The 27,968-nt window shown below is 38.8% G+C and overlaps 1 protein-coding gene across 1 annotated transcript in view; it reads right to left on the bottom strand.

Moving 5' to 3' along the window:
* Nucleotides 1–27,968, bottom strand: part of LOC138060871 (myocyte-specific enhancer factor 2C) — a 566,075-nt gene that overhangs the window by 211,727 nt on the left and 326,380 nt on the right. Inside the window, exon 5 of the mRNA XM_068926650.1 lies at nt 6,617–6,772. The gene's annotated coding sequence lies outside the window, so the exon portion shown is untranslated. The remainder of the gene's footprint in view (nt 1–6,616; nt 6,773–27,968) is intronic.

Here is a 27,968-nt window from a genome sequence, read left to right as displayed (position 1 = left end):
ACACCTGTGACCAGGAGAACTCCACAGAGGAGAAAAGGATTGCGTCTTTGTCACTCCATTTATATTGGGGATCAAAAAGGAGCACTAGGCTAATGCATTTCACTCTTTCCTTCCAAAAGGATTAAAAAGCTCACTTTAGCTAGCTCTTCCTCTCTGTATGGGACTTTCTTTGCACTTTTTGGCAGACTTCTTGATCTACCTCTGCAAATTTTCTCATCATCTTATTAACTGCTGCTTTTGGAAGCTGGTACTGACTGAAGCTATTGGATTGCAGTCTTCTCCAATCTAGCATGAAACCTCTTAGCAGCAGGAGAATTTTTAAATGATCTTATGATTTGTTTTTTATCTCTTCTTTTAAAAACAGTTCATATAGCTCACTGCTATGGTCTGATTCTAGAATCTAAGGTCTTTTTACCTCCTTCATGCCATTGGGTAATAGCGCTGAACAGTGGCATTGCACACACACACACACTTACAGGCCTCAGAGAGCTCACTGAAAGAAAACAGAGAAGAGGAGAAAGTGAAGCACAGAAATGGCCTAAAGAGCTGAAAACAGATCTTGTGTGTCCTGGCTACCAGTTAGTTCCCTCTTGCTCAGTTGCCTTCAGGATGCCTCTTAAGTCACTGACTCCAGCATTAAGTTCTTTTAAAAGGATTCTTTTAGAAAAATCTCTCCCAAGAAACGATAGAGGGAAGTCCAGCAGAAGTTAGATTGTCTTTATCAGCACAGGCTGCTTTCTCTGAGGGAGTCTAACTTCTCCCATTCTTTGTGAGCAGAAGAAAATGCCACTAATAGCTTGAGGAGTTATACTGCTGTCCTCAGCAGTGCCTCCCTAAGCCCAAATAAGATAGAACTGAAGCTCTCAGTACAGTTTCACATAGACTACCTTATTGCAGAGGGAAAGTGCCTTGTTCCTCACCCAGAGGGGAACTGCCTGGAGAAACCATGCTGGCAAATGCAATGGAGCTTTGAGTTTTCATGAAGAGAGATACAAATTCTAGCCTCATCAAACCTCAAAGGTTTTCTACATATAGGAGATAATGTCCTACTCTCTCTCACCTCTGCCTTCCCCTGCCACGTACACAGGGCTCACCAAGAGGGAAAACAAAGTACTGAGTGCGATCTGATGCCAGCTCCTGCCCTCTGCGAGAGGTCTTTCCCAGCCGAGAGGAAAGCTTGTCTGTTGTTTCTCATCCTCCACAGCTGACACGGGGACAGCACACACGACAGTTGGGAATTACTTCAGTTTTCTCTTGCTCATCTAAGGAATGGCAAGAGAGCTACTCTCTTTCCCGAGAGAAACCTCACTATTTACATTTTCATTTTCCATTTGGGAGGATGATAGACGGTACAGTGAGCTAATGCTTCAGTTTTCCAGTTTGAACAGTCCTTGCCTTCAGTTCACAAGAGAAAATGAATACATAAGCCACAGCTTATGATCCAGTCCTGGTCCTTTGGGTGTCAGGAGGGTGTCAGTAAGGGTTTTGCCACTCATTTCAGTGGCAGTAGTAGATTTTTCAGTCTTCCCCATGCCCTTACATATGTAATTCCTCTGACATTAAAAACATTCCATGAAACTCACCCAAAGCTTCCAACAACTGAAATGCAGCCACTTCCGGGGTGGAAGAAAAGCACATGCAAAGCTAGACTGTGGAGGCATACTAAAATGAATACAATCATTCAAACTGGAATTCAGCCAAAATACCATGCTGGGGCATTAGCTAAGTACAACTCCCTGGGAAAAGTGCCATCTAATGAATCACCCAAAAGTCTTCATGACTCTGTCCTCTGTGGTGATTTGAAATCACATTCCCAGGTCTTGCTTGCCAAAAGAATGACGCAGGTCTGGATCTGCATGGTTGCCAGCAGGCACCCTTGCAGGTTAGGACTCAGCTACATAGACATATCTGCATTTGTGCATCTTGACAAACAACATGCAGAGCACGAGTTTCTCCAGCTCTGACTCACAAAGGCAAAATAAGAAATCACATTAATTCTAATCATAACCTACCCTGAATCACACAAGCCCCATTTCCACTGACTTACTGGAGGTTGCCACTTTGATCCTGGGAGCAGCAGTTTGCCTCTTGTGCAAGCGCAGCACGCTGAAACAGCTGGGGCATACTTGGGTGTTCACAGAGTTCTTTCCTACTGTGTATTTTATTGACTCTATTAACCAAAAGCATTTTAAAGAGCTTTCCAGATGGATAAAAATGTTACTGAAGGCTGAACTATGAAGCCCTAAGAATGAAGGTCACGATTACACAGAAGCATCAAATGAAGAGGAGTACATAAACTGCTTGACAAAGAACTTAAAATTTTTGTGTATTTAAATATTTACTGCACCTACAAGTTTTGCTGTTACTCTGTAACATACAGCTTCATTTGCCAGTGAATCAGGCTTATAAAAATGATAATTGTGAAATGCAGTTGCTAACTGTATCAAGAGAAAAGGGATTTTACATGTAATGGAGATTCTTTTTAATGATAAATTATCTAGCTCCTGGCTACCATGTATGAGCTCTATTAACTGCCAATAAATTGTTCATCGTTAAATCTAGTTCACTCTTCCTAATTAGGCCAAGTTTTTTTTTTCCTTTAAATCTTTTCCTTACTTTAATATGGAAAGATATTTGAAATCCCAATGATACTAGCAGCTGCACCAGACATACTACTGCAGAGTCACTTAAGGACTGCTGTTACACAATTGAAATCTGAAAAGGCTTGAAACTCTAAGCGTTATATGAATCAGGATTTGAAATACAGTTAATAGAAGCACCAAGCTATGGTCACAGCAAAATATTGAGTACATACCTATTAGTCTATTAAAAAAAAAAAAAGGAAAAAAGGACACACACATACACCCTAGTATTGTTTGCCTCTAGGGAAGCTACATAACATTATCTGGTTACTTGAAAAAGGTTAAGACACAGACTATGTAAAAAATAAGCGCGCAAGACCATTAAACTTATGAACTTAGTGGTTAGGCAACTCATGGTAACTATCAATCAGACCTGAACAAAATACAGGCAACAAGATTCTTGTTTGGTGCAGAGTTTTCTCTGTCTCTTAAACTCCAGTGACAGAAACAGTATCTGACTTGTTTTTGGACTGATTAGGCCCCGTGCAGATCTCTGCGCTAGTACTGTATAGGCCAGTATGAAGAGCATGGAAGAACATAAGTGACGCAGAGGGTGCCAGCCACAAGGAACAGCCAGCAGCAGTCCCCAGCTGGACTACACCTCTCTAAAGCCTACCACACAGACCAGTCCTATGGGTGACATACATTTCACCCAAAGTACAACACTAGACTTTCAGTTACCAGTGCGTCATTTCATGATGAATGGCAACCTTTAGTCTTAGCTTAGTTCAACAGATTTCACTGGTGTTTCACCAGCACAACTGTGTTATTAAGGGTTCCAAACAAGCACCAGAATGAGGTGTTGTCTAGAAAAGGCAATTAAGGTTTGGAGGTAAAGGCTCTCTGTCGCTGAAAATCTATGTTTCCATTCTACTTTTAGTTGCACATCTTAAAATATGCAATTGATGTATGCATTATCACTCACTTTGCATTGCTAACCAGCTCTCTGGATACCATTTAAGGTTCAGGCTTAATCAGTCAGCACTTTTCCTACTTCTGCTGCAAGATGTGAATCTTTTCTTAAGGGCACACATAGTGCTGGACTTGAGCGACAGCAATTGCAACTGCAGGGAATCCCAGTTGTCAGAGCTGGTGTCGAGTCAAACCCATGTGACTTCTCCCATGGGATATAGTTAGCAAAACTCCCTGACAGAGGCTAGAGGCAAGAAGAAATCAGATGTGCTAGAGCTCAAATGTGTTTGTGTGCACTGAAAGATAGCTTCAGTCTACCTACTGAGCAATTAAGAGCAGTTTAGAAAGTTGCAGTCCTGTGTTATGTACTTCCTGTGAGTGTCCTTTTCCGCAATTTGGCCTACTGCAGCATTCTCTAAATCAAGTAGAATTTCAGAGCTTTGATCACGTACAGTCCAGAATGAACAGTGAAAACTAAAAATAATAACTGTAGATATTAAATATTACTAAAAACATCAGCCTCATGATAACAAACTTCTGGGGTAGACCAAATACTTATTTTGATCTGAATAGCTTTTGAAAATTTCTAAAAGCTATATCAAAATGATCAATTTCAACAATGTGCTTTGGTATCAATATACTAGGTCAACTTATGCAAACATTCCTCTGTCGAGAACAGAATAAATTGCATAAAGAGAAAGAGCAATTCCTACTTATTCCTGGTTTTGGGGGTTTTAAGGAGGGATGTATGAGTTTGAGGCGATCAAAGTAAGATGCATTTTTTTCCAACAAGCTTTTTATTATCAAATATTATTTAGACTGTAAGATTTTAGTACAGATTTATCTGGATCAATAGGTATTTCTAGAAGCTTATCTTTCAGATACCACGAAATTCTTTTGAGCTATATGAACACATTCCTTCTCTGTTTTGAAGATTAGAAACATTAATTTTTGCTTTCCATTTTCCCTACACTTCCCCAGAGCTTTTTCACACTCCCTTCCAGAAAAGCACATCTGAAACGTTGCTTTAAGTGGTCAATTTAAATCAGAGAGCAACAGAAGGCACGCTTCTCCTCATTCATACCCTTTACAAGCCAGGTACCCTCAAGCTCTTATTGTTTCCATCAATGTTTTGTCTCAGTGGGTTACTGCATTACAGCAGACTTAATAATCAATAGCTAGCTTTCTCACTTCAAAAATCTTCTCAGCTACATTAGATTGGATATATTCGATGGAATATTAAGCATATTGGAAACTGTCTACAAATCAGAGAGCAACTGCTTTGGATTTTTAGTCGTGCTTAGAGGACAAATGTTGATTCATTCCTTAACTACTTTATATGATTTTTATGTGGCTATATTACAATATTTATGTCATATTTCACTCTAATAATCAAAATATCACTAGCAGAATACCAGTGTCTTTTAACTGAAGTTTAAGCTTGGATTTAAATATCAACACTTAGACCACATACAAGCCAATGTTAGTCAATAAACAGAGTAAATCTAGCTGTGAAGCAAAAGGCATAAACATGTCCTAAATTTTATCAATAGATTTAGTATTTCCCTCACTCTCCCGTGCCCCAACGTTTGATAAGGTGTAATCCCTTGCGTGTTGCCATTCAAGACCACAAGAAAAGGCCTATTTTCCACAAGTCATTAACATCCAAGAAAACAGCAGAGCATGGAAGTGTAGTATACATTAGAATTTCAAGTCACCCTTTAACTGCCCCTTTCAGGTAATCATATATGCAGTTGAACACTTGATAAAGGACATTATTGTGGGTTCAATGCAAATTTTTTGCCAACTCAGGATCAAAAAAATTTCAGCTTGTTATGTTTTTGAAGTCTGATCTTTCACTGTGGTAAACAACTCAGGTCCTGTCCAAGCCAGTTAAACCTTAGGACATCCAGCTTTACTTTGGGTGCACTCCACATCTTTCAGACTAGTTCTTTGAATTGTAACATAATTGTGTTTATTTGCTTATGTTTCCTTTCTTACTGCAGTAACAGTTTGGTCTTCCAAAATATTTGTTACAGAACTCATAAATAATTGAACCTTATACTTTTTAAAGATAAAATTGTGTGTGCAAAATAAAGATTAGATTTCCTATTCATTAAATATGTTCTCAGCCTTTCATCTTCTAATTTAAATGTATCTAAGCGATGTCTCAGGTCTTTTATGAATAATTAGCGCACAATATTAACTGACAAAGAAATCATAGTGAAACTATGCCTTGCTGCAATTAGATACTGTCATAGTAAATAGATTCTGACTATTTTTTTTCCACAATACAAACCAGTTTTTAAATAGGAACATTAGCATGGCTAAATTTCAGAATTCCTTTCTGATCAAGATGGTGAGAAGAGCTAGGAACAGCCGAACCTTTCTCCCTTTCTATTCTCTGGTCCAGAGGCTAAGGAAAGGGGGATCATCTGACTGACGACAACTACTCTAGTCCATCAACCGATCGTCTGCTATTCCATTTTGCTAAATTGTCACTCGCCCATTTCTCCTCTCCTTCTTTCCACACGCAAATACTACTCTCCCAAAGTGTTTTCTGTTTAGTTCTCAGCCGATTCATTCTCTTTAAACGAAGACCCTTCTGGAACTAGTGGAGTGGCCCCCAAATACTGGCAGGTGAGATGAAGTGCAGGTAACATGGACGTGGCTGATCACTTCTTCCACCAATACACTTCTGAATGGGAAGGTCAAGACTCAGCCAGGAAGCACACTGTGCCTCTAAGAGTCTTATCTTATTTTTTCCCTCTTTTGCAGTGCTTTGCCAGAGTATTCACACATCTGCTAACTTGGCAATAAAAGTCTGATTTAAAATAAAACTACCTGAAAGACTAACTGACCCGTTAATTCTCAGTGTCTGACTAGCCGTTTACTCTAAATAGCAAAGTTATCTCAACTCATTCAAAGGGGTGAAATCAGAAAATTGGGCCTAGATATTAGTGTATATCTAGTAGCTTCTTTAGGTTCACCTATGAAATCTGAGACAGAAATCGTTCCTGTATTTGCCCTGCACCTGACGGTAGTGGTAATTTGGCTCCTACCTTTTCTGCAGAGCCCAGAAGACTTCTGCCTCACTGTCTTCACCAGAACCTTCCTTGGGAAGGGCCTTTTTCTGTAATGAAGTTTCTTGCCCAATTGTTGTGCCAGAATTGTGTTGCTGAAGCTCCAAATTCATCTCATATTGATGAATATTAGCACTAGAACAGAGAAAGATGAAAAAACTACTGAGTCATATTTACATGGGCATCTTGCAGGCCTATACACCATGTCTGTCTGTATGATAGTACTTAGTATTTAAACAGAGACTTACAGGACAGAAACCAGTCTCATGCAACAGAACAGTAGAAACTGACTGTCACCAGACAGAGCCTGGGCCTCAAACCAAGGTGCTAGAAACATACGCTGCTTACTCCACTGTCGAATCAAGCTGTTGGAAAGGAAAGGCTTAACTATACGAAAGAATGATAAGGTTTGTTCTGGGTCTTATGAAAAAAAAACACACCTAGTCATAGGAAAGAAAAAAAACACATGCAAAAGCTATTCTCTGACTGCAGAACTTATTTTTCTCACTAGCTATATCTAGCCCAGTAGAGTGTCTAACCCTGAAAATAATCTCAATAAGCCTAGAAACTATTGATAGATCTGCATTATGGAGCCATGAACACAAGTGGAGCAGCTGTCTGCTACTGCTTGTCAATCTGAAGGAAAAGAAAAGAAAGGAAATAGAGAAGAAAAAGAAAAAGATGATTGGCCTGTATAGTACCTGGGGGCACTGTCTCCCCTCATCCAATTGTTTGCCTCCTCTACTGAATGAACTGTGAAAAGACCTGGAGCTATTATAGAGCTACAAAGAAATAAGGAACTGGTACCAGATGGGACCTCTTGTCTCCATCTATCTCTAGCCCAAACAATCTGCTACAGAATTTAGAAGAGAAGGGTGGAGAATCTAATAGTGTCTCAGAGTCGAAAAGATGGCTCTGGCTCGAGCACTGCCAGCCTGTTCTGGAGGAGGATTATTATTATTCTGTGTGCCAAAGGATATGGCTATTTTTCTCTCTCACTCGCTCTTTGCAACAAACATTTGGCTACTATTAGCCAGCTGGCAAATATAAATGAAACATCATGTACCACTTAGTACTGAAAGTGCCATCCGCATTTTACCAGTTGTACAGCGGTCTGACTGCCAGTGCACATCGTAGCATGTGCCTCACGTCTACTTCTTTATTTTAGAACACGTAGAGAGTTGTGGGAAAATCTGTTAGAGGGAGAGAAAGTCCATGGCACGGTTACAAGACAACTTACAGGAGAATCAGGCCAAGAGCTGTCTAGCAAAAGATGGTGGACTGGCTATATACCCCTAAAAATTCATTCCACATTGCTTGTTTATAAGAAACTCCCTCCTTTATGATTACACAGAAAAAAATACAGAAATGCTGAAATTACATGTGAATAGAACAATGTTTATACCTGATGTGAAAATAGATCCTTGGAAGTTGGTATAAACAAGCAGCAGACCAGGAAGCACATTCTGCTCTCAGTTACACCCATGCAGTGTCAGTCTGCGATGCTGCCTGGGTGTAACTCAGAGCAGGATCTGGCCTTGTGCCATTGTTCTCTTCCTTCTGCTCTCCAGCTTGTTATTCTCACTCTCTCTCTTTTGATCTCTTCTTTTTTTTCTGCTTTTAAAAATGTTTATCTTTTATGCTGTGATGGTCATGTCAAAAGACTTTTTTTTTCTTTTTTTTTTTTTTTTTAAATTTAACCCTTCCTTCTTATTTCCCGAGTCATTTTTGGGCATATAATATAAGACAGTTTTTTTCATTGACAGGTAATAGTCCAATGACCTATATTTAATTTGATGGTAGCCTGGCAAGCTGAGTATTTCAATACCTCTAATTGTCTCCTATCAGAGTTAACATTCAAGACTTGAATATTTGCTCTTGGAACAAACAATGCCGTGTAGTATCATAAAATTGTTCCCAGAGATTTTACAGCAAAACTAAGTAGCTATTTACTTTAAATATGCCAATTAAGCGTTACTAATGTACAGTACATTTCTAGGTTAAGGATGATTGATAGTAGCATGCAGTGAAATGTTCTAAAACTGCAGTTGGAAACGTACACGTACAAAATGAAAAAAACCCCTCACCGACTGACAGCACTATTTACATGTTTCAAAACAACACTTACAAATTGTTCTTTTCTTGTTCTTTAAAGCTTTTCTGCTCTGTACTTCAACTAGGTGGTAGCCAAATCAGTCTTATCAAAAGTTCTTTAAGTCTAGAATATTGTTTAGCAGCTAGTTCAAAAAGATCTTATTCTAGCTCCCTTCAGTTAATGGCAAAAGTCATTGATTTGGGTATAAAGTGCTAGAGAACAAGGCCTTGACAGAAACAAGAATTCCATTGTGCAAAAACTGTCAAGGTTCCCCCCCCCTCCCCTTTTTTTTTTTATGAAAGCAAAGTGTAATTATTGCAATGAAAAAGAAAGAGAATGCACAATGATACTTCACAGCTCCAGAATGGCCCAACAGACCCAAGAAACCACTGTAAGGACATTTTTAATCAGAGCCAATACATCTTTTTGAGTTTCAAAACTGACAGATCGGTGTTGTTACAACTTAGCTCACTGACTCTGATGGGGGAAATGATTTACCTCAGTTTACATGACCCTCAGCACAATGGCTATGGAGACAATACGAGCCACCACAAATATATTCCATGGTCTGGCTATAGTAATATTCTAACCATTCAAGAAAGTAGGCCAGAGGGAGCTTTTTGGCTATGTCTTGACTTAAGATAGAGCTTATGCTTTTGAGCTTAGTCACTGTCTCTTATTCAGTTCCCTTTAATCTAGCAGGAATCAAGCACGTGCATGGTTGAAAAAAAGAACCACAAACAAACAAAAACCAAAACAACAAAAAACCACAATTATTCTCCTGAAAACTGAAACAATCTGTAAGTCCCCAGATTTCTGACTAACTGGAAACATGAAAAGGTGTACCAATATTTTGTTCCCTGTAGAAGAGGATTAATCAAAAAGATGCTGATCATCTGCACTAAAGATTTGTCTTGAAAGCAAATAACAATCAGTTATCTTCCTCTTGCCATATTAGGTAGATGACTGAAAAGATTACTCAGTATGATTTACTTTACTGCCATTAGGACCCGATCCTATACACTTGCCTGATGGCCATTTCTATTGGCCATTGAGGTTGGATGGAAATTGAGAGGTGCATTTTTGCTGATTTTAATGAGCTTTGGATCATGTTGTAAAAATACAAAAATAACTTTCAGTGAAATTCCTACTGGAAAAGAATTCACTTAGCTGGATGCCCATTATACCTGATGTATTTATACTGAGTAATTTGGCAGCAGTGGAATATATGCAGTCAAGCCATACACTATCATTTCATACTAACAACACTCACTGGCTTTGTGAGACAGTGTTAATAAGCACATTTCAGTTGTACAGGCATCACATGCATTATTCCTTCGAATTCCAACAGGTACAGCAAATAGACACTTGTTTGTGATGGAAAGGTCTTGACTCAATAAATTGTTAATACTAAAATAACTATTTTGTGGAAAGGCCCTTTGGGCCTTCTCTTGAGTATCAAAGTACAGTAACTACATTTCTAGAAAAAAATAATGTTTTGAACTCAGTGGGTAGCCTTCAAGACTCGTATCTTTCCTTTTCAAGTTTAATATTTGCTTTGTTATTTTTAAGAACATATTTAAACCTTTTCTCATTTTCTTTTATATCAGAATAGTACTTGCCAACTTTCATGGTAGTTAACAAAGCAAAGCTGCTCTGTCATCTTCTCTGTGGATTTTCTTTTCCAACAGAGTTTAAAGTTCTGGGGAAGGAAGAATTTTTTCTGGCCAAAAGTATCATGGTTAAGAATGTTGAGATTTATGAAAAGTGATCTTCGCACCAGCCAGATCCATTAGCAGTCACCTGTAGCAGCAGCAGCCTAAAATTATTAAGCATTTGGCCAAGACTGTTTCCAGTACCAAAGAAGTACCAACACCATTCAGCCTTCAGAGAGCAGTGGGCCGGAGTCTAACGCTTGTTAAACAGCTGGTAACTTCAGGGATAGTACCTTAGCCATTGCAACGGAGAGAGTAAATGGCCATTTAAGAGACCTGAACCTTCTGGTCCAAACTATCTGTAGCCCATTTTTGCTAGAAGCTTGGCACACCTGGGATACCCAGTTCCCTCTCTCAATTCCATTCCTCACAACTATGTTAAGTTTACAGGTCACTTTATTAAAAACATATCGTTGTTGTAAGCTTCTGAATAAAAAGCTCTCCTCTCTTACACAATAGCAGCATGACTCAGGTGGTGAACTGATGTGAAAGTGGATGCGTGCTAGAGACTCAGGAGTCTCTTGTGAATTCGTCATTAACTTCAGCTGTGATTCCACACTGCAATTCTGCCATCAGCAAAACCAGTTTAAAAGCTTTCTACCCATCCCTTTTTGATGAGGTTATGTTGATTTGGCTGTGCTCCAAATCAGGTCTGTTTAATCACCTGATTGAAAAAAAAAAGAGAGGGAAAACAAAAATGTTTTTTCAAGTGGCTTCAGAGATCCTGTTAGAGCATGGTAATACCAATAACTGAACCGGCTTTACTGAGGTAACCAGGATCATATTCTACTTGAACATAATCCAGGCCGTAAAAGGGGATGGAGCAAATAATCAGCTGCAGCTACGGAGAATCTCTGAGACTAGACTTGCTGCCAAAAGGGATCACAATGTGGGAGCACAGCCTTTTTAAAACTATCACTTGATTTTTTATCATTTTGAAGTGAGAAGGTGGCTTAAACAATTTTTACTTCCCCTAATTTTTCTTTACTTCCACAAAACATTTGTCATTCTCTTTCCTGCATTGCACTACAACTGTTATTCTTAAAGGAGAGTGACAAAGACTATTAAAACACAAAATAGAATGGATCTGCCTAAACTTTACATTTTCTTTTGGTTTTCAATACAAGTCTAATTGCCCAAGTCATTTTTGATTTAGACAAGAGCAAAAAACAAAAAATCCCCCCCCCCCCCCCATATAGCCTTCCTTCTGTAGTGCTTCTGTATAAGTTTGTGAGGCAAGTGGAAGAAACATCAAAACCCAGTAGAAGATAAGGTGTGAGGAAGGAGCAGAACACTGCTAATGAGACAGTTGAAGAACCTCGCCTCTCCTTCTCAATAGCTTGAGCAGAGAGGACAACTGTCTTGGCCTCCCATGATAGACAGGGGACACGCAACTTGTGAAAGTATTTTCTTATGTTATAGAAATAAGGAGGCAGAGCAGTGACATCAAAGGCAATGAATCCATGTTCAGGCATTCACTTGGCAGAAAGAGAGAGTTGCTGTTTCCTCCTTTACCATTTTTCCTCTCTTGTAGAACAGTCCCAAAAATTCCACACCCAGGTATAACTAGTAGTTACAAGGAACTAAAATAATATTAGGGGATTCATTGTTTGGAAGCTGAACTCAGGACCTTTTTAGAAGGGGAACTGCTCACCTTTAATTGCCTCAAGTCGGGCATCTGAAAACTGGAGCCCTCAACATGATTAGTAACTTTAGAAAAATTTGGCCCCTGTTCATACTTATGCTTGTGGAGAGTAAACATCATACAGAGGTGCTGCACCAACGAGCATGTGTTTTCAAACACTTACCCATATGAGATATCTTTCAGCCTATCTTAAAGGGTTTTAATCGCTCTGCCAATGCCGTAGTTGAATTCTGGAGTGTGTATGTAGGGTAAATTAAAAGAAAAGAAGAATGAGGTACAGACTTGACACGGTATGCCAAGATTCCATTCGCAATTAATGTTGTTACAGGGATAGGAATTTATCTTGTTGGCCAAAAGGTGGTGGGTACTAGACAAAATAATTCTATATTTGGAAATTTCTGGTGAACAAAATGATTGACACTTAGGGAAAAGCAAACATGTTTTCTTGGCTCAGTATTTCAGAACTTTTGCTTAGGTCATACAGTTCAGAGTTCAAAATACTGGCTTTTCTAACTCTGTGTTCCATTTTCAGACTTGGAAAATGAAAAAGAATATTTCAATGATATACAGTCAATGTACTGTAGCAGTGGGAATCCTAGAAATATTACTCAGTAGTTTGAAGGCCTAAATCTTGATCTGCTTTCATTAATGCTATGGGAAGTCTCTGATGATAGTCCAAATACCTAAATTCCTAAACATATTCTATTGTTATTCAAACATATTTAATAACAATGTGTTACTGTTATGAGACCTATGACCTACCAGACCTATGTTGTAAGACCCACCAGAACTATGACTGGTAAAGTCTGTGTTTTTGCAGCAATATTCAAATTTTGAATGTTATCCTCACAGCTTCAGTGATATAATCACAAATTCTGATATAAAATTTCTGGGGGGTTGTTGGTGTACTGAATTAGCTTCTGTTGGCAAACAGAAGCAGTTAAACATAGTGACCATGTTAACTTTAGCTCCAATCAAAAATGAAGAGAAAACAAAATCAGTGTTCCTCAAGTTAAGAAGAGATGACTGGCAAAAATAATCTGATTTGTCAGTAGTAATCAAATGCAGCGATCACATTAGGGGCCTAAAATCCTAAATGACTCTATGAAGAGAAGATCATTAGTAATTGTTCACATGCCTGTCTTTCATTTAAACAGCTATGAGTTTAATGAAAAGGCAAGAGTTAGTTCCAAGAACATTATCCACATTTGAGCTATTTACCTACAGCTTTCTTAGAGAGACAGTGACTACTTTGAACTATGTAATTTAAAATCTTTGTTGACAAAATCCTTGAAGCCAACCTCTCTGCATTAGCTCTCCACGCAAATTAAGAGAAGGAAAGTATCCTCAGAATTCTTATCATGCTTACTACAAATGCAGGAAAAAATGTTATCATTGTAACGTTTCAGTTATCACCACTTAATTGCCAGTCTTATAAAGTTTCACTCTAACCACTCACTGTTTCCCAGAGCTCTGATCCTCATCTGCACTACTCTGATGTTACGGTGGACAGACTGTGCTCTCCAGTGTGTTGCAACCTAGCCACCCCATGGTACGCTGAAAACATTCTTCTCTCTAGCACAGGCTCTCAGGAGTCAACCTGCTCTCTCGCAGCTGAAGAACTGTTACCTCACAAGACATTCTGTGATTTGCATGTTTGGATGTAGATACCTGTGTAGCTATGGTAGCGACAACGCTTTTTGCTCTGGGGTTGTTTAAATTTTCCTGGGCCGAGAAATGACGCGAAGTGATTGGAAAGAGTCAGCTGACTTCCTACATGACTTATGAGTGCAGACACTGCCCCATAAACTCTGCAACTATTGTAGGTGTAGAAGTGAACATCATTTGAAATGCCACAAAGTCCTTTCACAGAAATTGAGGCACGGAGAATGAAATTCAGCATCTATGCTTGTTAAAAAGGTTAAATTCATGAATTAAGTGCTACAGCTGTGGATTAGAAAAGAGAATAGGCTTGAAGCAATAGAAATAAATTCAGAAAGGCTACGGATGATTTAACACAAAAGCAGCTGTTTGTCATACAGCAAAGCTTCATCTTGCTACAGGTGAAGGATATCATCATTTGTTTTAACTAAACAAACGTGCAAACATATGTGCAAAAATGTGGGAGACTCTTTTCCACATGATGAAGCAGTTTAGTGTTATACACATTTTCTGGAGTGAACTTTGTGAACTTTTGCTTAGAAACAAAATTTTCCTTCATTTTCCCAAATATCAACTATTACAGGCATTATAGCATATTATTTGTTACCTTCTTTATCATCCCCATAGTGGCTTACAAACGAACGGTCATAGTTCAGACTGCCAAGGATAAACTCAGCTGGTCACAATGGATCATTTGTACTTGAAAAAGGCCTGATTGTGGATGCAATTATCAGGCAGAAGATGTCTTGATGCCTTGATAAGGGAAAACCTTCACTCCGTTGTTGCTTCTCATGCACAACACACAAACACTTCCTTAATCCTATGTATCATTGAATGAAGAGTATTGCCACTGCTACTGCTGTTGCCAGTGCTACTTGAGATGTTTGTTTATAGAGTGCTCAAAATCAGATGTGTTATCGGGAACACATTCCTAGTGCTTTGAACAAACTATTAATTAAAAAAATCAGAAGTACCTTATAACTAGTCTACCAGTAGTCATGTGAAAATATATGTCAGTTTATGAAAATCAATTAGAAGGTTCACATGAAAGATCTGGGCATGCTGTAAACTCTGAATGGACTGCAGTAAACATTAATGAAGAAGACATGTCATGGTTATTTCCAGGAATGAGATCACAAGTTCACTTTGGCAAAAGCCTAACATCTCATATCCAACAGGTAGTGCCATAATTACAGGCAACCTTCTGAGGAGCGTATCCTTCTAGTAAGGACTGAGACATGATACACCTAATAAATATCTGTAACAATAAAATCACTGAGCTCCCACGTTCCCATATTCAGTCATTTCTTAAAATGACTTTTATTCTTCTGTGTTTGTAAAGACAGAAAACCACAGGTACAAAGACTTATGTTGTAGCTCTTCAAGGAGGGCGTACAGTTTAAGCCAAAAGATTCAAAAGGCAAAAGCGTTTTACTGAATTTTGAATTCTTATTGCCTTTGAATACAGGATATGTTGTCCATATGTGCATTAGGTCCTACCTGAACCTCTTCTCATCTATATATCATCAGTTTTAACACAGGATATAGCATGACTGGCAGAGAATCTGGAATCAATCTGTTTATCTTTAAAATGCTGATGAAAAGTTTTAGAAGTTCCAAGGTCTTGAACTGGAACGAAAATCTTGGAAGTAACAACAAAGAAGTATTGGAAAGACAGACAATAACTTTAGAGTCTTCTATCTGGATCCTGTTGTGCAAGAGTGTATGTGCCATCTCTCAGAAACGACTTCAGTAGAATAAAGTCTTCCTCATTTATTAATACAACCAGGCATCAACCAGGCAGTTTTTAATTAGCATTGTAATTTTCAAAAAGTGAAAGATGGTTGCTTTATAGACTTCATATGCAGCTCAGAAGGGGCTCCAAACACAGCTGCATTTGTTTATAACATACGGCTATTTTTTAGAGGATGCCTCTGAGATACTGTATGTACATGAAGACCTTGTGCTGCATAGCTAGAAAATTTTTTATTAAAGGACATGAAATCAGTGCGTTGCAGTTTTGCTCTCTAATGCTTTTCTAAGCATTCGGAATCAAACTGTAGATGGTTTGCAAATAACCACTGCCGAAGAAAGCTTCCACATGTGCATTAATAAGAATAATATAAATATTCCGTAAATAGATTGCTGGTTATTGAGGGGCAAGCATAGTGCAAATCTTCTGTATTATGTTTGTTCTGTTTTTAAACCCATATGTGACATTTAACTCCAATATTCTGCATTCCTTTATCTCTCATACACAAGGATTACAAAGATACTTTACAAACACCAGTGGCCTAAGTCTCAAAACGCTTTTGAAAATAGGGCTTATACATGCCTTAGGTTTATTTCTACTGTCCACAACTTTCTTTCTATTCACGTTATCATACTGCTGCCTAAATTAAATATAATCATCTTAGCAGGGTTCTTAGTGGACCCTTCTGCTCTCATGTAGTAGGTTCTATTTGGGACTATGTATATTTTTCAGAGCTATCAGTTCAGTCATTGTAATTTACTTCAAGTTTACTAAAAGACAAAATCTTGCTCTTTGTCCTGAAAAATGGCAAGATTCTAAACCAGCTGCACAAAAAATATAATAAATGATTATTATTTATAAGAGACATGACCTGATTTCAGGAACTGCAGAGTGCCTTCGGTTCCTACTGATTTCTACAGGGGAGATAGCATAGTTGAGAGCGAAGTTTGGACATAGGTTCTTGAATTCATAAACCGCTCTTTTATTACTAATAGATCCTGTATCTTGTAGACCTTGAACGCAAAAAAATGAACCCAGTTTTTAGTGTCTACTTTGAGGCCTCTACAACAAATGTGGCTTTCAACATTTTGTTTTCTCTTCAAAGTTCAGTTTTTAGGATTTTTTTCATCCTTTTCTGCTACAAAATGCAAAGGTTGATAGGCCTATTAAAAATCCATTGCCAACAGCTACTAACAAACAAGACTGTCATAAGATGCAGATTCCCCCCTGTTGTTTCCCATCTGACCCATGTTGAGCATTTTATCGATGAAAGAAATAAGCAAAGATTTCAGATTTGGCTCATATCCCTTAATTGTCTGTAATTATTCAAAGTGTCTTAAAGGGCTTGTAGTATGTAAGTTGGTAGAGCTTGAAGGTGAACTCAGGCAAGATTTCCAGGGTTTTTTTCCATAAATACTGTAACTTCTCCTCAGTCACAACAGGCTCAGCACTCAAGGTCTAATATCCAAGTTCTCACTGCGGCTAACAAGATGCAGCCAGGATTTCTGGCTGGAACTGCTGGCGGCTGTTGTGTGCTTACTCTGAACATGTGGCTCAATCCTGTGAAGTGCTGATTGTTTTCCTCTCCCATAGAAGTCAATAGAAATATCCGTGTTTAAAGTGGCCAGCAGTTTTGAGGATCAAGCCCACAAAAAATGCTATTGTTTGGAGACTGAATTGTGGTAAGCACTGCTTTTCTACCCTAAGTTCATTACTATATATGTTCACATTTCTCCACAATTCCTGCCTAAACATATTTTGAACAGCAAGCTCGCATGTTTTATTTGTTCAATATGGTGCTAGTTTAGAGATATTTTGTTTTGTTTAGGTTTTGTTCTTCCCCATGGGGTATGGCCTTACTTTCACTAGAAAGGAAAATAAAGAGAGTTTCAGAAGTTCTTTACTATGCATCAAAAATCAATCAAATCACCTAAGGCTTTATATCTACAGCATCTATGTTTATGCAAGGAGCTTGAACTCTTAGACAAAGACACCTTTTTCCTATTTTCCGACAACTTTCCTAGTTTTTCCATTCTTTCATTGTTATTAATATAAAGCTGTTATTTGCTGTCTACTAGCACAAGGGATCACAGCAGCTCCTACTTCAGCAAGGAATGTGAGTATACACCTTTCTCTGAGCACATGGTAACTCCGAGTGCAGTCAGTGGGGCTACTTCTGTGTTTAAATCCTTTGCTGAATCCCCATCCAAAACCATGCTGACACTGTGATTTTTTTTTTCATTTATCCTGTTTCCCTTGAAGGACAAGGAGGGAAATTTCATAAATGAAAAAGTAAAGGAAATTAACAGAGTAAGAAGCCAAAGTGAGTTTTTTCTTCAAAAAGCAAATTTACAAAAACTTCCATGGAAGGTTATAAAACCTACACTGTTTGCCCAAGAGACTTTTCTAATCACTTAGGTAAACATGGAAGGTAGACTGGGTAAATACATATCTAGGATAGGCTAAATATTGAGGTATTTTAAAGGAATATTTATTGAGTTAAATATATTTATGTATACACATTCATACATATTGGTACCTGAAGAATATATATTTTGGTAGGCTACCTCAGAGTGGTTACACTCTTGGGTGCAAATTTGGCAGCTGCACGAATCCAAATTAGAAATAAGTATCGAATATATCGTAACAAAAAATCTATAAAAATACAGAGTTTCAGGTGATTGACTTTAACGTTTTCTCTGTTTAGTGACATGTGACCTCATGAATTTGATGGAATCGGGAAAAACCATCAGAGACTAACATTCCCAAAGATGTATCCAAAGATAATACTCACAGAAATAAGTCGGTGCTATTCAAATGACTGAGTTATTTCCTTACTGTTCTGAAATCCAAAGGACAGACAAACGGCTGGCAAAATTTTATTTGCAATATTGATTCTTGGATGATAAAATTTAAAAATGAAAACTTGTAACAAATCACTTGTAACTTCAAATATCTTTACACAGAAGATAAGAAACATTTCCATTTAGAAGAAAACTAAAGTAACATGTAAAAAGTGAAATTAATCTCGCAGATGAAGTCCAAAATTCACTATTAGGGATACTGGAAACTTATATGATGATACTATCCATCCTGTTTAAAACATCCTTGTTAGAAGACAAACCACAGGGAACTTTGCAGGAAGATGTTTTGACATAAGAACTGTGAAATGGAAAAAAACAAACACTAGATAAATATTCTGACAACTACCATCAATGGGAAAGCTACTAGAGGGACACTGAAAAGGGAAATCAAGTAATGATATCAAAAAAATAGGAGAGAGGAGAGAGGAACACAGATATTAAGCCATCACTGGTCACAGACAAAACGCCTTAAAATCTCGAGTTTCCACACTCTCTCTCTGATGATGTCAGTTGTCCTTTTAAAAGAAGTCCTTACTGAGAGCTATTTTTACTTAAAAGTGTGAATGGAAATGTAGAAAAACGGATTCAGCTGCCATTTAAGATAGCTGCATATACCACTAGTACGACTACATGCGGGTTGAAACAAGACTGGTGAGAAAACAGACATCAGATCTTCTTTGCTGTTTAGAAGCAGAGAGCCACTAATACTTTTTAATTACAATTTGTTATTGCTTTTATCTCAGCCATATTTTATTGTGTGGCTAAGCTCCTTGTTTCCATGTAAACTTCCTCTGGGAACATAAACTGCTGACTCCACATCTACAGACAGAAATGCCACAACACAAATTAAGTCCAAAAAATGTTGCATTTTGGGGGGGGTGCTATGATAGATAAAAAGCCACTATGCAGCTGCATGGTTAAAACTGTCCAGCTGAGCACAGATAAAATTTATCACAGGAGCACACATACGAAGAAGCAGCTTAGAGAGGCAGCCTGTGGTAAAACGTGTAACAGCTAAATATCTAGTGGAACGCTGTAACTTAACAATACCACTGTGACAAAGGAGAGCTTATAATACCTCTGCTTATAAGATAGCCTTCTGTGGACTGTTGGACTTACCTAGCTCTGAATCGCTGTTTTATTCGCATGCAAGCAGCAATGGGCAGGGCGGCCTCGTACTCGAACCATTCCTAACAAGATCCCCGAATAACTCACGTTCCTAGTATGCTTACAGTGTGTCATGGGTGGCAAGGGAGATCGCACGAGCGGTGCTGGTACCACCCGAGCCCCTGCCCAGCACTTGAAGCAATCCGATTCTGGGCTTCAGTGACTGAATAGTTCACCTCATGCTTCCTGCAGATTTTTACATGATTGTGGTTTCCTGAAGTGAGTGGAAAAAATGAGAGGAAAAACAGTTTTTGGAGTACATCTCACTCAACAAACCCCCAAATATAGTCAGAACTTCACCCCCCCCCCCCCAAGTCTTTAGGCTTAAAGAGGTTTGGGTGAATTCAGGTAAGCTTCAGAATAAGCAAAATATGGTGTACTTATTTTGTTAAAGGGAAATATATGTGCAAGGTTTCTCTTTCCACCTTCAGCCACTGTCGTACTGCTCGCTATTCAGGGGGGTAAACACTACATGTGGATACCTGACTCCACGTGTGTATTTTTAGCTCAGTTCTCTTGGGGTCTGGAAGATGTAAAAAAAAATAATATCAAAGTGAAACATCCTCTCATTTAAAGAAAAATCTGGATTAAAGAAACTCTTGGGAACAATGGAAAGCTGCAAGGGTAAGCAATAGCATGAGATAGTTTGTGATAGATCAGGCATGGATTAGGAATGACTGGTGACTCGCGCAGATTTTTTTCATCTGACACTCCTAAGAGTCTGCTGATTCACTCTAGGAAGGACAGGTTCTCCTTTCTCTTTTACTGACATTTACAAGCAGCATAAATAAAAATGGTAGTATTTTACACCTGTGTTGCACATGTGTAAACGACTGTCGGAAGAACACAGCACTTGCAAATCAGGTCCAGAGAGTTGAAACGAGAAGAAGCAGAAGATTCATAAAACAGCATAAGCTAAAGACTATTGCCAACACGGACAAAGAAGAGAGAGAGAGAGAGAGAGAAATAAAGAGGAAAAGGTCAAAGGAAACAAGAGAGAGATACGCAGAAAGTGGAACCAGGTTTACAACAAAGAAGAGGACAGGAACATTTTTTTCAGAGGGAAACCATCCAAAAATACTAGAGAGAAATCTCCACAAATAAAGACCAGGGATTATTAATATGGAAAAGGGACAAGAATATTCTCCTTGCATTCATAGACGAGCAAAAGCTAAAAACCCTACCACCACTGTATTGCAAAAGCTGCGAAGAATTAAAAAAAAAAAAACCAATTCAAAACCCAGCCCTCAAAGACAAATGTACTTTTCAGGTATATCATTTAAGGAAAACTATGTGAAAGAATTAGACAATATAACCCCTGCAGAAAAATCACACTAGGACCTGTTCTCCGATTTTACTCAGCGAACAGCTTGTAAACAGGCACAGTTATCAGAAGAGTGGCCTTCCCTGCCTACCAAGTGCTAGAGGCTAAAGTTTTCTCACAGAAAACGATAAGACTCGGCACTAAGGGCACGTTGCTAGCACCAAACATATTTTCAGTGAAGTTCTCCATTTAGTGCTTGTTCGTACTGGTTTAGCTTCCGCAGTGTGATGCAGGAATTTATGTTCTCTGTGCTCCTCACACGGACTCAGCCTCTGTCCCAAACAATTAACACGCCAAAAAAGTAGAAGTGCTGATTAATGTAGCAGAACTCATGTGTAACAATTAGCAATTGGGGACAGCTCCTCTTGTATGCCTGTATGCCAAATCTACATGACACATTGTCCTCTCTTTCTAAAGCGGGCTTCATCTCACTTTTAATGTGTGAAAGGAGAGATTATTCAACACAGTGGTAGACACATTTCTGTTCTCAAGAACACTGTGATATCATTAATCTTCTGGCAAGTCGGCAAAGGCGGGTTATGTGAATGCAAGTATTTGCAAGGCTATAAATAAAATTTAAAGAGAGAAAGAGACAGAAAGAGAAGATGTTTTCCTAGAGTTTCTATTGCTACAATACAGCCCATGTTAACTGTGCAATGGCTTACCAGTAATAATGCTTAAAAAACCCTTTTTATGGCTTTTTAACATCCATCCAGAAAAGTGGGACATAAAAAGGTATTCTAAGTCTGAAATACACATTTTCTAATACTGTCTATAAACGAGGCAGTTTATCAAAGAATGTGCAAAGCATAATTCATGTATCTGTAATTGTTGTACTGTGCTGTTCAACTGCCTATAGCTATAGGTGTAAATATCTGTGAAAGAAAGGGAAAGAAAAAGATAGTGTGAGCAATACGAAGCTCTGTCTGAAAGAGGTTATGATAGATAGGCACATTAGTCACGAGTAGCAAAGGTGTAACTGACTTATGCAGGTTATCTGTAGATGTCCATACTATGTACTCTGCACAGTATATGTTATAGCCTTTCTCCTGTCTTAGTGGAGAGTCCAGCAGGTTGGGACACAGAAGAAAACAGAAATGTTCTGCTTTGACAGGGATTTCTGCCACGGAAATAGCATCTTAACTTCTTTCCTACCCTAAGAAACCCCAACAAAATAGTTCAAATAGAAACAGCAATGTTACAATTTTCCCTGAGCCCTTCAGAAGGTATAAATCAAGACTCGCTCATATGAGGAGATTCTATTCTTCTTCCCAGTAAAAAGCCTTTCTTAACTATGCAGAGTTGAGATGAATCAGGTTTTAAATTTGGTAGCTTTTCAGGACCAATTACTGATTTTTGTCAGCTTTGGGGAAGAAAATTGGATATTTCAAAGGAGGAAGAAAGAGCTCTTTATGTCTTCTGCACACCATTAAAAATACTGTGTATCTGAATTTATCCTGAGATCAGGAATGGCAGAATTAATTTCAACAGAGATAAATTAATATGCAGCTTGCCAGACCGAGGTGGTCAAAGTGACATGATAAACTGCAAAATTATGTGATGCGTTTCATTTATCCCATGATGTTGCTGTTTGTCACATGGATATCAGCATAGCTCACATGAAGCATTAATAGTGCTTTTGAGAACCAATTCATAGTTACTGTTTGTTTCATTTGTCCCATCCAGACTGAACCTTTGATTTCTTTTGTGCAATCTACTTGTATTATCATATCATACACACAAGGTAGAATTTTATTCTTTGTGGTGTTAAAATAGCACACAGGAAACGGATTGTTGATTTAATTCCAAACCTAATTCAAAAAGATATTTTTTCCTTCCCCACTTTTCAGGGTCACACTTTTGTCCTGCCTTGAATAGGTTCAGAAAAGAAGGTAAGGGCTGGAATCTTACTGTCACTTTTGAGGGCAAATACCAAGACAATCTTAGCTAAAGCATCCTTAAGTGGATTGGGATCGTCGTGTAGTAAGTGGGACTTGGGAAATAGAAAGATCAGCTCCCAGGAGGTTTTTGGCTCAGTTAAAGCTGAAATGAGTTTAGACTTTAGTTGTACTTCCAGACTATCAGGAAGTTCAATACACTCAGAATAGTGGGAATAAGGCAGGAAGATGGGAAGGGATTTGCTGAAGAAAGGAAACGCATATGCTGTCTTTACTTCCCTCACCAGTCCATCTTCCTCTCTTCTACCACAGCCTTGGGATCTCCCTCTCTGGCAGCTTCTGCCCTGCCGACCGCCCAGTGGACCATACCTTGACCCCATATACGGGCCATGCTCCTAATACGTGCCTTGACAAAGGGCTGAACCTCAGATCTGTGGTTCCAGGAGGGGTGAGGGTTAGGAATAGTCCTCTGATTACAAGCATACACTTACTCATTATAGTTTACATACATTTGTTCTTGTGCCAACACTATCCTTTAGTATAAGTTGTTCTCTACTCCTTATGTATTTATAGATTGCAATCACCTCGCTTCTCAGCCCCAGATTTGCCAAGTAAAAGAAGCCAGACCCTTTTCATCCCCTTTCAGGAAACAGGCTCTTGGTTTCCCTGTCTGTCTTAGCAGGCCTGCACTGTTCATGTGCCAGTCTGGATAAACGTTCTACCCACGTGATCACAACAATATCCCAATTTCATTAGTGCTTAGCACAATGGAATGAATACCTCTGTATTTTTACAGAAATACCTCACCCCAGCATTTTTGTAGCCACCGTATTAGCAACTCATAATCATATTGTGTGCAATTAGTACACTAAACTCTTTCTCTTGCTCTACTGTTTCCAGCTGATGAACTCCAGCTGATAGCAGGGATTCCTGTTATTAGCCCTCAAGTTCATGCTCTTGCTCTTTGTACTATTAAATTTCATCACATTTCTCTATCTTCAGTCCTCAAGGTCATCCAGTTCTTTCTCTGTAATGATGCACTGCAAAAGTGCCTGCTTACTGCACTGTTAACAAAATAGGCAGGGCCATGTCTTTTTCACAGCAGGTTATAAGCTGAGCCCAGCGCCCAAACCACCTGCTTATCTCATAGATCTCTGCAGCCTGGGAATATTCTGCCTCAGTCCATACTCTGTTAACAGCATACCTCTGGGAACTGTACTACGTCGGTTTCCCGGAGGAAGCCCTTTTCATCTGCAGTTTTTGGTATTCTGAGAACAAAAGGCATCAAAGTGAAAGAGTGACTAGTAAATGGAAGACAATCATTTTCAGGTGTGAAGCCTTCCTGGGGATTTTTTTAAGGCCCTACCTTCCTACATGCATGTTAGTATCATGCAATCCAGATGTTGTTGGCTTCTGTTCAGCATGGCCCTCATCCGAAATGGAAGGTGTTAAATTGAAGTCAGGCTGAGAAGAGAGGTGAACAGTATGCTCCAGCAACTGAGTACACAAGGATCAGAGACAGATCCAGCACTAACACACAGTTTCCATATTAATAGGGCACATTAATGTTAACTCCTTCCTGCCTCACTTACAGAGGGGTTAAGGGGCACAGCCCAGCTTGAGTGAAGTCACGGATGCACAGATTTTTAGTGGAGCTAAGGCAGCTTGCTTCAGCTGAAGATCTGAAGACCAGGACAACTGCTCCAGCTGCTTCCCCACATCATCTTAGCTCTGGAGGTGAGCCTGAAGAAAAAAGTCATACATGAAGGTAGACTGGGTTTTAGAGTTTTTCTCACGGCCTTATTATAGGGGAGACTTAAGGCTGTTTGACCACCTTGGTTCTGAATTTATCATATCTTAACATAGTAGGATTTCTTTTCAGAATAACCACGAGACTGAATTTACTGCATCTGCAATTTCTGGTTTATGGATAACTCTACCATAACAGCTGTTTTTCTTTGAAATCACTGATATGTACTTTCCCTCTCAATCCACTTTAACGTTATTCCTTGGGCCTAGCTAATTGAAACACAATCCTCATTATGAATATATATTAATACATATAAATATTTTTAGCATGGGGAGACGGGGAAAGAAGAGGGTTAAATAAATCTTAAGAAGATATTGCTGTGAAAAGGTATGTTCTAACCCTAAATAAAATGAGCTCCAATGAAAAATCATCGAATCAGAGCTGAATTTGTTCCCAATTCCTCGTTTAGCTATTTTTACATTTGATTTCATATTTCGCATGTTACAAACTCAACCTTTCTAATATCACGCCATAGAATCCCTTTGGAAAATGCTGTGTGGTCCCAGATAGGCATTTGGCAGTCTTTGACATTCTCCATCTTACTGTACTTGCTTCTACTGTAATATTATCTGCTATACAGGAGCTGTGTCTTGGCTTCTGTGATAAGTTTGCCATTAAACAGGGTGGAATGTATCATAAATAACCCTCCAATATGTGTAATAATTAACTTTTAAGACTACCAATAAATCCTATTAAAGCGATTGATTAGATTCCAATTTTGTATGTTACTTCAGATTTTCATCGCAGCTGAAGTGTTTCTTTAGGCTATTCTGCAGCTGTGCTTGCTTTCTAGCACTGACAGTCATTCAAATCCATCTTGTGCTATTGTAACCTGCTGTTAGCCCATTAGTTGCAATCTGTGGGAGGAGAAGGAGACAAATTGTGTCACTATTCCTTATCAAGGGACCACACAGTCGTTTGCCACTTTGACTCCATGATGGATAGTTATCTTGAGGTGTGACAGGTGTGAGACTGGAAATTTAGAAGGAAACAATGCAGGAGCCCAGTAGCATTTTGTTATTGACACTTGCTTGATAACAACACAGGGTTAATCAATCTCTTGTGTTGTTCTTAACCCCTTTTCTTTTTGTCTTCAAGACACAGTTTTTCTCATCAGATTGACGCTGCAGGAAAAAGGTTCAAGGAGATAGCAGACAACATTTTTGCTTCCCTTGTACTCGATATACAATGTCAAATTCCATGGAAAACATGTCTTTTTCTTTTGACAAATGTTTAAAACTCTTCCAAAGCAGGTCAGTGGCTTGAGAAAGTACAGTTTAAAAATCTGAAAGTATCTGCAATTAAGAATCCTCTCTTTCAAAATAAATAGTCTTTTTTCTCACTAGATTTTTGTTGCCAATAAACAGTCTTTCATCATTATGGTGCTAGATTCATAGACTCTTAAAAAACGTTTAAGATGATGTTCAGTATGTTTAGAACAAGAGTTCTATGTATGAAAGAACAAGAGTTCATGCATAAGCTAAAGTTCACATTGAATAAGGACCTACAGTAAAGGCTACAAAATGATAAAGCTATAGAAGTTCATAGAAATGTCAATGAACATCAAAGTCCTACTGTACATACAAAAAGTCCTTAGCATGACTTAAGAAGCACTGGTCTGAAATAGTCAACACGAAGAAGAGATTATTGTAATTGCCATTTTGCTAAAGGGGATAAAAATCATTCAAACAATGGAGACTTTCCTGAGGCATCTAGGAAGCTTGTGGCAAAGAGAGGAGATGAAGTCAAATCTCGAAGACGGTGGGCTTGCACCTAATCTACAAGGCATTGCTAATTTACCTTAGTTTCAAATATATTTGTTTGTCCTATTTCTTCATCCTGCATTATTCTCTCGTACAAACCATTTCTTTAAAGCTAAGCTGCCTGTTATGGTAAAGGGAAAATTTCAAGCACATCAGCAGCTCAGAAGTGGTTACACAATAAAGGCCCAGCCTGCTCACACTGTGCGTGCTATACTGACAATGTTAAAATGTTGTCATACATTTAGATAATTTTGTTGTGTGTGTTGTGCACGTTGTGGACAACAAAACAAAATAGAAAGGAGACTCTCCTGAGTCTCCTTTGTCTCTCCTGAGTCTGAGGTATGAGCGCACTGCTTACTTCAGCACATCATTTGAAAACCTGCAGTATCAACCAGCAGAGTGGGAATGTGTGGATGCCCCAGTACCCCCCACCCCCCAAATGTTTCTAGGATAGCTAGGACGTGCTTCAGCTTCTCTTTCCCTGTGACAGAACAATTCTGTGGACCAGTGTAAAGGTGCATTCCTTTCCTCATTCAGGTTTCTAAGGTCTGGCTGCAAGGAATGGACTTTGGACACATTTCACTACTGCCTGCTCCTTCCTTTTCTACACAAATTTGCATCTTTTTGGTTATATACCTTCTGCATAGTCCAGCTTTTGTAGGGCAGAGTTACGATGTACGCCATATCAACTTATTCTGTCTGACAGACTTTAGCATGAGCTCCTTTCATCTCCACTGTGGGAAATGTTAAGGATGGAGAGTGATACGCCTCTCAGGTTCTGAAATGTCTCTATCAAGTTTCCACATTAGCCTGCTTTCACCACTTCTTTTCCCTTGCCTTCTGAGTTTAAGTAGCTGCCAATGAAATCTCAGAAAGGTCTCATTAGATTTGAAGCTCCTGTCAGATGGAGCTGGAAGAAAATTTATCATGTGAGTTTCATATGTGAGATCCGGGGAACTTGTTTCTGCCCATCCAAACCACATCCAGTTTCTGTGAAGTGAACAATAATTAATCAAAGGGAATGTTATATGAAATCAAAAATTCTGATGAACAAACGTAACCATTAACTCCTCACAAAACACTTGCCCTCTAGTAATAGCAGTTGACCACCCAGTTCAGCAGGATATGCATGAGCTACATCTGTTCTCATGCCACAGTGGCTTTCCTCAGCAGAAAGGTACTTTGTGTGCTTTATAGCTGCCACATGGCTGACATTGTTATTCCATAACCTTACGCCCCTTGTTCTTTTGCTCCATGCCCCTAAACCTTGGCTCTTGCATGCTTTTCTTTCTTTCACTCTAACTCTGTAACAGCTGAACTACGCAAATGCCCAACAGCAACTGGAATTCCTAAGTAAAATAAAATAACATACCTCCAACATGAAGGAGACATGCAGGTTTCTGAATGTTTGAGTGACAGCTTTTAGATATGCACAATGGGCAGAATTCCGTCTTTCATATAGAATTGCTTTAAGTCAGTTAAATGGACAAGGTTTGAGAAGAAAATATTTCAGAAGATGCTAGGACTGATGATCTGGGTTCAGGTCCAGTCTCGCTGTGGACACTGAAACACTGAAACCTTACAGTCCTGCTTCTCACAGGCATTTGAAAAATATTAGAATCCAGCTGCATTTCA

Source organism: Struthio camelus, chromosome Z, assembly GCF_040807025.1.
Source record: "Struthio camelus isolate bStrCam1 chromosome Z, bStrCam1.hap1, whole genome shotgun sequence".
NCBI classification, from domain to species: Eukaryota; Metazoa; Chordata; class Aves; order Struthioniformes; family Struthionidae; genus Struthio; species Struthio camelus.
The sequence above is the reverse complement of the archived record's forward strand: the minus strand, read 5'-3'. Positions and strand labels throughout refer to the sequence as shown.